The 9,591-nt window shown below is 59.6% G+C and overlaps 1 pseudogene; it reads right to left on the bottom strand.

The window, feature by feature from the left end:
• Positions 1-2,400: 2,400 nt before the first annotated feature.
• LOC106723211 overlaps positions 2,401-9,591 on the bottom strand; it is a 13,063-nt pseudogene continuing 5,872 nt past the window's right edge.

Raw genomic sequence — 9,591 nt, forward strand, 5'->3', positions numbered from 1 at the left:
TCCGTGGGGTCCATGCAGCCAGCAGGGCAGAGCGGGCCACGGGCGCTCATCTTGGCCGCAGAGGGGGGTTGCAGCCTGCTCCTGGGGTAGGGTAGGAGGGTTCAGAGGGGTTGAACCCGCAGCCCCCCCAGTCTTATAGGGGTCACAAAACACACGACACGCAGCGCCTGCCAAAACGCCGGCCTTTATTGCCCTCTATGGACCTGGCTACAGGACGACAGACATGCCCCCTCCCCTCCGCCCCCAGCGCTTCCCTCTCTTTGCCCCCAATCTCCTCACCTCTATGCCTCCAGCAGCCCATCTGCACTCACACCACCGCGGGGAAGTGAACGCAGCAAAGCCCGTTGTAGACCCCCGAGCCCTCATGTGCCTCCTCGTCCGGAGCCAGCCGTGCCTCCTGGCTGCAGAACGGGCCCCAGGACATAGCGCCGGTCCCTTACCCAGACAAAGTCTAGCCCAAAGCAGAGATCGGCCTGTTTGTATAAAGAGGCCGGTACATTGGAGCGGCAGCGCGAACCAAGATGCTGAGAGACAAAGGATCGCTTGTGCGGCGCTGCAGAGAAGGCCTGTGGTACCCTGGTCCCAGGGCACCCGACCCCCGCGGACATCAGGAGACGCAGACTCCATCCTGCCAAGTGCTGGGACATGCACTTCACATCGTACCCATGCAGATTCCCACTGCACCGAGGTCGCTGCATGGGCTGAGGCGCTCTGCATTGCTGATCAGAGCCGGGGTGCTCAGAGCTGGCAGGACAGAGCCCCTCTGCGGTCAGTGACAGCCCAACTGCTGATTTCGGGGCAGCTGCACAGCTGCTACGCCTTCATGCATGATGCACGAGACAGCAGTCGCTGGCTCTATCAGCTGCGACGTCTTGAAAACCAAGAGCCAAATTCACCCCCTCCGCAGCTCTGCCCCTGGCTTTAGGGACGAGCGGGCAGCCTGGCAACAGTGGGCTGGCGATGAGACCTGGCACGGAGATGTGGCTATAGGCTAGCTGATGGGATGTGAGATGCAGGACAGCACATGGCAGGAAGCCAGGAAGGGGCCAGGTCTCCCCTCCCATTGCCGCAGGCCTTGCAGGCCCGAGCTGCTGGCGTTCAGCTGCCCCGACCTCGTGGCTGTGCCTCCCACCCCTGCGACTCCCAGCCCGGCCTCTTACCCTCCTCCAAATGAACCTCCCTAGTCCCTGGCACGCAACCGGCCTGTTAGGAGCACAAGCAGAACAGAGCCGAAGACTGGCTTGCCAAGACCAGAGCGCAGGGGAGACATGGTACCATCACGCAGCCCACATGTCGCTACCTGCCTGGAGTTGGCTGGTCGCGGTGTCCAGGGAGCTTGTGGCCCACGGGCCCCGGGGCTGCACCATCCCCTATATGGGCAGTCTCTGGCCTCGGTCTTGGCATTGTCTCTGGTCCGGGAAGTCTTGGAGTCACTGACTCGGACCCCTCGGAGCTGTAAGGAGCTGCTGTGTTCACGGCTCAGACATCCTGGGAACTCGGCCTCTGGCCCTTGCAGGGGACGGCAGGGCCTTTGCTCTCAGATGCTTTGGCCCTGGCGGGAGCTGCCCTGGCTCACACTCCTGGCAGTGCAGTAGCTCCTGCATGAAGCCTGTCTTGCACTCAGGGCATTTGAACAGCTCATCTCCACGGTGGGTTTTCCAGAGCTCCTACAGCCGAGGCTTTGTCCAGGCTCTGGGCAGGCAGGAGGGCTCCCATCTCCGTCGTGCACCGTGCGGGTCACCCCTCTGCTATGTGGGTGTTAGGACGGCCTCTCCCCGGCGCGGGTTTCTGGTGGGCTGCAGGCACCGGCCTCTCCCCGAAGGCTTTGCAGCAATGTCTCCCCACATGGGAGGGTCACCGAGTGTGGAGAGGAGCACTCTGGTTCCTGCCTCTCCAGCGATTAAATGGTTTCTCCGCAAGGCAAGCGCAAGCAGATTGCTTCGGCGGGGAGCTCGGCGTCTCCTCCTCCCGTCTGGCTGACGGCAGGGGGAAGCTCTCCACGCCAAACACGGCAGCTCTTCACGCGGCTGCTGAGGTCTTGCCTCTTTCACGCAGGCACCTGGTAAACGAACGCAGGTGGCAATTAGTGGGATGGTCCCAAAGGCAAATATCGTATTTGCCCAATTGCAAGATGAGGCGTCTTCCCCCATTTAGCACAGGGGGAAAAAGCCCCTCACATCTTACAAACTCATACAACATATGGTACAAGTGACCACTGTGGGTTGCTCTCCAGCCCCACCACCTCCCGGCACTGCCCCTGTGCCCTGCTACCTACCCCTGCGTGCAGCCTCTGCTCCCCACCTGCCCCTCTCCCCGTTACCTTTGCTCCCTGCTGGCAGGCTCCGCGCCACAGTGGGCCAGGACAGGCCGTCCCGCAGCTGAAACCCCCTCGCCCCGGCAGCCGGAGAGGGTGGCAGGGCACGAGGGCGGCTGCTCCCCGCTGCAAGGAGCCTGTGGGTGGTGGGGTGAGGGCAGCTGCAGCAGCCTGGGACACCCCAACCCACAGCGCTTTCTGGGGTGCTCCCGTCCGGCTGGGGGGCGCGGCGGCAGGGCCCCTGCTCATCCTGGGAGCTGGGGGCTCACGTCAGGGTGGGTGCGGGCAGGTGCGAGCACTGGTGGCCCTCCAGCATGCCCTTCTGGCTGAAGCCCAGCCTGCACTGGATGCAAGTGAACGGGGTCTCGCCGGTGTGGGTGCGCCGGTGCGCGGCCAGCCCGCTGCGCCCGCTGAAGCCCTTTCCGCAGTCGGGGCAGACGAAGGGCGGCGTCGGGGACCCCCCGCTCTCTCTGGGCGGCGCCCGCCTTGCGCGGTGCCGGCGCCGGCAGCGGGCGCGTGGGTGCGCTGGTGCGTGAGCAGGTTCTGCTTGAGGCTGAAGCTCCGGCCGCACTGGGCGCAGGGGAAAGGCTTCTCGCCCGTGTGCGTGCGCTGGTGCACGAGCAGGTTGTGCCGCAGCCCGAAGGGCTTCCCGCACTCGGGGCAGATGTAGGCGCGCTCGGCCGCGTGCAGCTTCTGGTGCCGCGTCAGGCTGGGCTGCTGCCGGAAGCGCTCCCCGCACAGCGGGCACTTGTACTCCCGCTCCTCCGCCTGGCTGTGGATCACCAGCGCCCGCTCCTCGCCCGGGCTCTCCTCCTCGCCCGCTGCCGCCAGCGATGCCGCCCGCTCCCCTCCGCCTGGAGACGCCGGGTCCTGAGCCTGTGCCGCGGAGCCTGCATCACCTGGGGGGAGCAAAGAGCGTGTCATTAAAGTGTGCAAAGTATCACAATGCCCCTTTATACACCCACAGCGCATCCACGCCTTAAAAATCCTGCGCGTGGGTCCAGCCCCTGCACCTCCAAAAGGGTCTAGAGAAGATGTAGAGAAGGGCAACGAGGATGACGAGGGCTATGGAGGTGCTTGAGACTAACGAGGCCAGGCCTGGTCAGTGCACAGAAGAGGCGCTCGAAGTGGGGGGACAGAGTTTACAACACACTAAATAGTGAAGTCACTAGGGATTTATTAGTGACCGTCTCTCGCCAGACAAGAACGAGGGGTCACCGCATGAATCGAGCAAGCCGGCGGATTAAGACAAACACCAGGCAGCTCTGCGTCACCCAGCGCAGCATTAACGTGGGCACTCGTCCCCACCAGATGCGGTGGGAGCCGAGAGCTCGGCAAATCCACAAAGGGGTCGCACACGCACTGCGAGGAAAGGGGCATCAGGTGCTCTGGGGCAGGGAGCGAGGGGCGCGGCCCCTGCATCAGACCTGCCTGGACCCTCAGTGCTGGAGGCTGCGAATGGGAGAGGAAAAGGGGAAACTCTGCTCAGACCCAGTCACTCTCCCCTCCAGCCTCCGCTCTCTGCCATGGCGCGACAGGAGCCTGGGCAAGGGGCACCTGCGGTCTCACCACGTGCGTGGCAGGTCTTATTTTCTTGTGGGATTGGTCCTTCCACCAGCGGGACGGCTGGCCCCGCAGAGGAAGCGTCCCCCTCTGCCTCTCCCAGCAGCCATGGCTGAGGCTGTTACAACTCGTCGCGGGCTGGAAGCTGGACTGCGAGGGTCACCTCGTCCTGCTCCCGGCTAGCTGTGAGCTGCGCTGTCCCCAACCCGTCCCTGCTTTTCGGCTTGGAAAGCCGTGTCCGACCTCGGAGCCACACGACAGCCCCTGCCCCCGGGATACGGGGGGCCACGGCCGCCAACGTCCTGCTGCTGCAAAGGGGATCATGGGCGCTGCAGAGACCCGTGCCCCTGCTGCAGAGGGACGCAAAACCCCCAGTCCGCACCAGTCTGAGCAGGAGGGAAACCCCTTCCTGCCCCCGAAGGTGGGGAAGCAGCAGTAGCCCCGATCCAATTTCAACCGCAGGTGGGATTTCCATGCAATTAATCCGGTTGCAAGTCAAGTGAGACGCTTGCACCTAGCAAGACGGCCTGCACGAGGTGCACAGGGCCTCGCTCTCTGGAAAGAGGGCGCGCACCGGCCTTGGGCTCAGGCTGGATGAGAAGGACATATCCCTGGAGCTGCTGCAGTATTCAGGCGTTGCACGCTCAACAGCCCCTTCTCGCCGCAGACGGGGCAGCAGTTTCCCTGTTCCCCGTGTGCACCCAGCAGGCCTGCTGGGGTTGCACAACCAGAGCCGTGGGGCTGGGAGGGACCCGCACAGGTCCCATCTAGTCCCAGCCCGGCCCCAGGCAGGATCAGGCCGGTGCAAACCCGCCCAGACAAACCCCGCGCCTGAGCTATGAGCAATGCACCAGCCAGCCCCAGGCATCGCCCCCGCCCTGCCCCCAGGGCACAGGGCGGGCCGCGGCCACCACCGTCCTGCTGCTGCAAAGGGGGTCGCGGGCGCAGCAGAGACCCCAGGACGAGGCCGTGCCCCCGCTGCAGAGGAAGGGGAAACCCCCCCGGTTCCACCAGTCTGAGCAGGGGGGAAATCCCTTCCTGCCCCAGTGCAGCGTCAGTGCAGGGGCAAGACCCTCCAGCCAGGACCCTGCGGGGTTGGTGCCAGCAGCAGCATTGGCACAGCCCAGCCCCAGCCCCGGGCCCAGCCCGGCGGGAGCAGCCGCCCTTCCAGCCCCCGCCGCGGGGCTCGGCACCCCACCCGGGGACAGGGCGCAGCGAGGACCCCCGGCTCCCGGCCCTTCAGTGGGGGGAGGCCGAGCTGCTTGCAGCCTCCCGTGTCCGGCCTTGAAATGCCCCCAGCGCCAGGGGCCGTGGCCAAGGGCATGCAAGGGGGCCGTGGCTGCTCCAATGCAATCCGGATTGGGCTCTGGTGCAATGGGAGGCGGCTTCAATGCAATCCGGATTCATCTCCCAAGTGCAATGGGAGGCTGCTCCAATGCAATCCGGATTGGGCTCTGGTGCAATGGGAGGCGGCTTCAATGCAATCCGGATTCATCTCCCAAGTGCAATGGGAGGCTGCTCCAATGCAATCCGGATTGGGCTCTGGTGCAATGGGAGGCGGCTTCAATGCAATCCGGATTCATCTCCCAAGTGCAATGGGAGGCTGCTCCAATGCAATCCGGATTGGGCTCTGGTGCAATGGGAGGCGGCTTCAATGCAATCCGGATTCATCTCCCAAGTGCAATGGGAGGCTGCTCCAATGCAATCCGGATTGGGCTCTGGTGCAATGGGAGGCGGCTTCAATGCAATCCGGATTCATCTCCCAAGTGCAATGGGAGGCTGCTCCAATGCAATCCGGATTGGGCTCTGGTGCAATGGGAGGCGGCTTCAATGCAATCCGGATTCATCTCCCAAGTGCAATGGGAGGCTGCTCCAATGCAATCCGGATTGGGCTCTGGTGCAATGGGAGGCGGCTTCAATGCAATCCGGATTCATCTCCCAAGTGCAATGGGAGGCTGCTCCAATGCAATCCGGATTGGGCTCTGGTGCAATGGGAGGCGGCTTCAATGCAATCCGGATTCATCTCCCAAGTGCAATGGGAGGCTGCTCCAATGCAATCCGGATTGGGCTCTGGTGCAATGGGAGGCGGCTTCAATGCAATCCGGATTCATCTCCCAAGTGCAATGGGAGGCTGCTCCAATGCAATCCGGATTGGGCTCTGGTGCAATGGGAGGCGGCTTCAATGCAATCCGGATTCATCTCCCAAGTGCAATGGGAGGCTGCTCCAATGCAATCCGGATTGGGCTCTGGTGCAATGGGAGGCGGCTTCAATGCAATCCGGATTCATCTCCCAAGTGCAATGGGAGGCTGCTCCAATGCAATCCGGATTGGGCTCTGGTGCAATGGGAGGCGGCTTCAATGCAATCCGGATTCACCTCCCAAGTGCAATGGGAGGCTGCTCCAGTGCAATCCGGATTGGGCTCCGGTGCAATGGGAGGCGGCTTCAATGCAATCCGGATTCACCTCCCAAGTGCAATGGGAGGCGGCTCCAGTGCAATCCGGATTGGGCTCCGGTGCAATGGGAGGCGGCTTCAATGCAATCCGGATTCAGCTCCCAAGTGCAATGGGAGGCTGCTCCAGTGCAATCCGGATTGGGCTCCGGTGCAATGGGAGGCTGCTCCAATGCAATCCGGATTCATCTCCCAAGTGCAATGGGAGGCGGCTCCCGTGCAATCCGGATTGGGCTCCGGTGCAATGGGAGGCTGCTCCAATGCAATCCGGATTCAGGCCCGGGTGCAGTGGAGACGCTGCTCTGATGTAATCCGGATCCTGTGCGGTGCGGCTGCGCGCGCCGGATTCTGCTCCGGTGTAACCGGGCGGCTGAGGCCCGTCCCTTATTCCCGGTTCCTGTTTCGAAGCTCATCTCTACCAGCAGAGGCTGTGAGCCGTGAACGAGACATGCCAAAGACTTAGCATTTCATCCACAGTGTACCTTCACTAATAGAAATGCAAAATGATATCACACGTCAAGTACGTAGCCCCGAATAAAGGGCTGAGATGAGGCTGGGACTAGGGGGCAAAACCCTTTCGGGTCACCCCAGACCCCGAAGGAGCCCGAGCCGACGCTCGGTGCGTGGGTGCCAGGCTGCTGGCGGGCAGCCCCGAAACCGATGTTTCCCTGTCATCTCAGCCGAATCTCAGCTCTTTATTCTGGGCCGTGTACTTGACACATGATATTATTTAACCTTTTTAATCAGTAAATACATATTTCTGGTGGAATTCTTGCACTGTAGCGTGTCTCCTTCACTAATAGCAGCTTCTAATTGTGCAAAAGATGCGCTTTGAATAAGGAACTAGGAATAAAGAACCAACTTCAGCCTCACTGAGAAACTACAATTTTTGCTTTTCATCTGCATTGTTTCCTAAACCTTTTTTTCTTGCTTTTTGTTAAATGACAAGTCGCCTTGATCGGCTCTGCCTTTCTCTTGCGCACAAGGCCCGGCTGTGCAAGTAGCTACCTGACCTTCCCCTTATTGACCAGGGTGGATGATGCACCTATCGTGTTTAATAGTGATTAGTGAAATAAAGATTACTGCAGGGGTGGGGATACAGTTCATCTTGTATCTATGATCTTGTCCCTCTGCAGGGCTTTTCTCTTGCATTGCAAAAGGTATTTCCAAGATATCGCTAAAGAAGTACCATAAACTGTTTCTATTCCACAAAGGGTTGTGGAGCCCACAAAAAATTAGGCGCTGATTGCTGGGCATGGACTGCCAAGAGTTTTCTGCCTGTTCTGCACCCTTTGTCCTAACAGTTATACCCCTGTTTCCATAGGACTGAACTCATTCAGGAAGGCTTTCCTTTCCCAGCATCCTCATCTGTCTTCTCTATTTAATATGTATTTTTTTCTTTTTGCTGTGTGGAAGTAGACCTCAGTCTCGCCATCACCATTTGTGTCATTCAGCACAACTGTGATGCCGTTATACCAGCTGGCTGAGAAAGTGAGCAGCAATGCAAAGAAGATTTAAGTCTAAAAACAATCCCTCCCACAGTTTGGCATCTGAGGAAAGGTAACTTCCTTGTGCTGGCCGAAGGATTTTAAGGATAGCAAGGATAGGGCGTAAGATTATCAGTAGGCAAAAGCGAGTTGGGTGGTCACAAGTCCATGAACAGGTGAAAAGTGAAGCGGGGGAAGAGGAGCTGGTGCTAAAACAGGGGCGAGATCATAGACAACGAGGGCTGGAAGGGAGCTCAGGAGGTCACCTCTAGTCCAAAGCAGGACCAGCCCCAACTACATCATCCCAGCCAAGGCTTGGTTTAGCCGGGTCTTCAAAACCTCCAAGGATGGAGAGTCCACCACCTCTCTGGGTAACTTGGCCCAGTGCTGTACTACCCTCCTAGTGGGAAAGTTTTTCCTAATATCCAACCTCAACTTCCCTCCTGCAACACTCCCTTGCTGCCGATCAAGGCAACTTGTCATTTCACAAAAAGCAAGAAGAAAAGGTTTAGGAAACAACGCAGATGAAAAGCAAATATTGTAGTTTCTCAGTGAGGCTGAAGTTGGTTCTTTATTCCTTATTTAATTTTGCACAATTAAAAGCTGCTATTAACGAAGGAGACAGCAGGCGGTAGACAGTGTATACCTAGACTTCTAAAAGGCTTTTGATCTAGTATCCCACGATATCCTTGTGGGAAAACTGGACGATTGCGGGCTCAGCTGCTTGACGGTTCGGTGGGTGGGACGCTGGCTGCAGGGCTGGACCCAGAGAGTCCTCGGGAACGGATCCGTGTCGTCCTGATGAGAAGTGGCCGATGGAGTCCCGCAGGGGCTGTGCTTGGACCGGTGCTTTTCAACATCTTTATCAATGATGTGGATGGGGGAGTGAAAAACTCGCTGGCCACGTTCGCGGATAACACCGAATTATGGGGCAGCGTGGTCACGTCAGAAGATGGGTTGCAGATACAGGTGGACCCGGGCAGGCTCGAGAGCTGGGCAGACCGGACCCAGATGAAGTTTAACACTTCCAAGTGTGCGGTGCTCCATCTGGGGGCAAACAACCCTCAACATACCTACAGGCTGGGAGGTGACAGCTTGACTTGCACCATGGCCGAAAGGGACCTCGGGGTAATGATTGACCACTGCATGAACATGAGCCGTCAGTGCGATGCGGTGGTCAGCAGGGCAGACACCACGCTGGCCTGCATCAACCCATGCATCTCGTGTAAAACTAAGGCAGCGATACTCCTGCTGTACGCGGCACTGGTGAGACCGCAGCTGGAGGACTGCGTCCAGTTCTGGGCGCCGCGCTTCAATAAGGACGTGGAAAAAATTGAGCGGGTCCAGAGAAGAGCCACGCGTATGATCAGGGACATGCAAGGCAGCCCTATGAGGAGAGGCCGAGGGACCTGGGCCTCTTTAGGCTACAGAAGAGCAGGCTGAGAGGGGACGTGATAGCGACTTACCGCTACATCAGGGGAGTGCATCAGGAGCTCGGTGAACACCTGTTCACCAGGGCACCCCGGGAAAGACCGGGACCAATGGGTACAAATTCCTGCAAGGCCACTTCAGGCTTAATATCAGGAAAAACTCCTTCGCAGTCGAGGTGTCCAGACTGGAATAAACTCCCTGCAGAGGTGGTGCGGTCACCTACCATGGAGGTTTTCAAGAGGAGACTGGACAGTCACCACGCTGGGGCCACCTAACCCCAGCTGTCTTCCTGCCTAGAGCAGGGGGGCTGGACCCGATGATCTGCAAGGTCCCGTCCCGCCCCGAC

Source organism: Alligator sinensis, unplaced genomic scaffold (genome assembly GCF_000455745.1).
Source record: "Alligator sinensis unplaced genomic scaffold, ASM45574v1 scaffold769_1, whole genome shotgun sequence".
Classification (NCBI taxonomy): domain Eukaryota; kingdom Metazoa; phylum Chordata; order Crocodylia; family Alligatoridae; genus Alligator; species Alligator sinensis.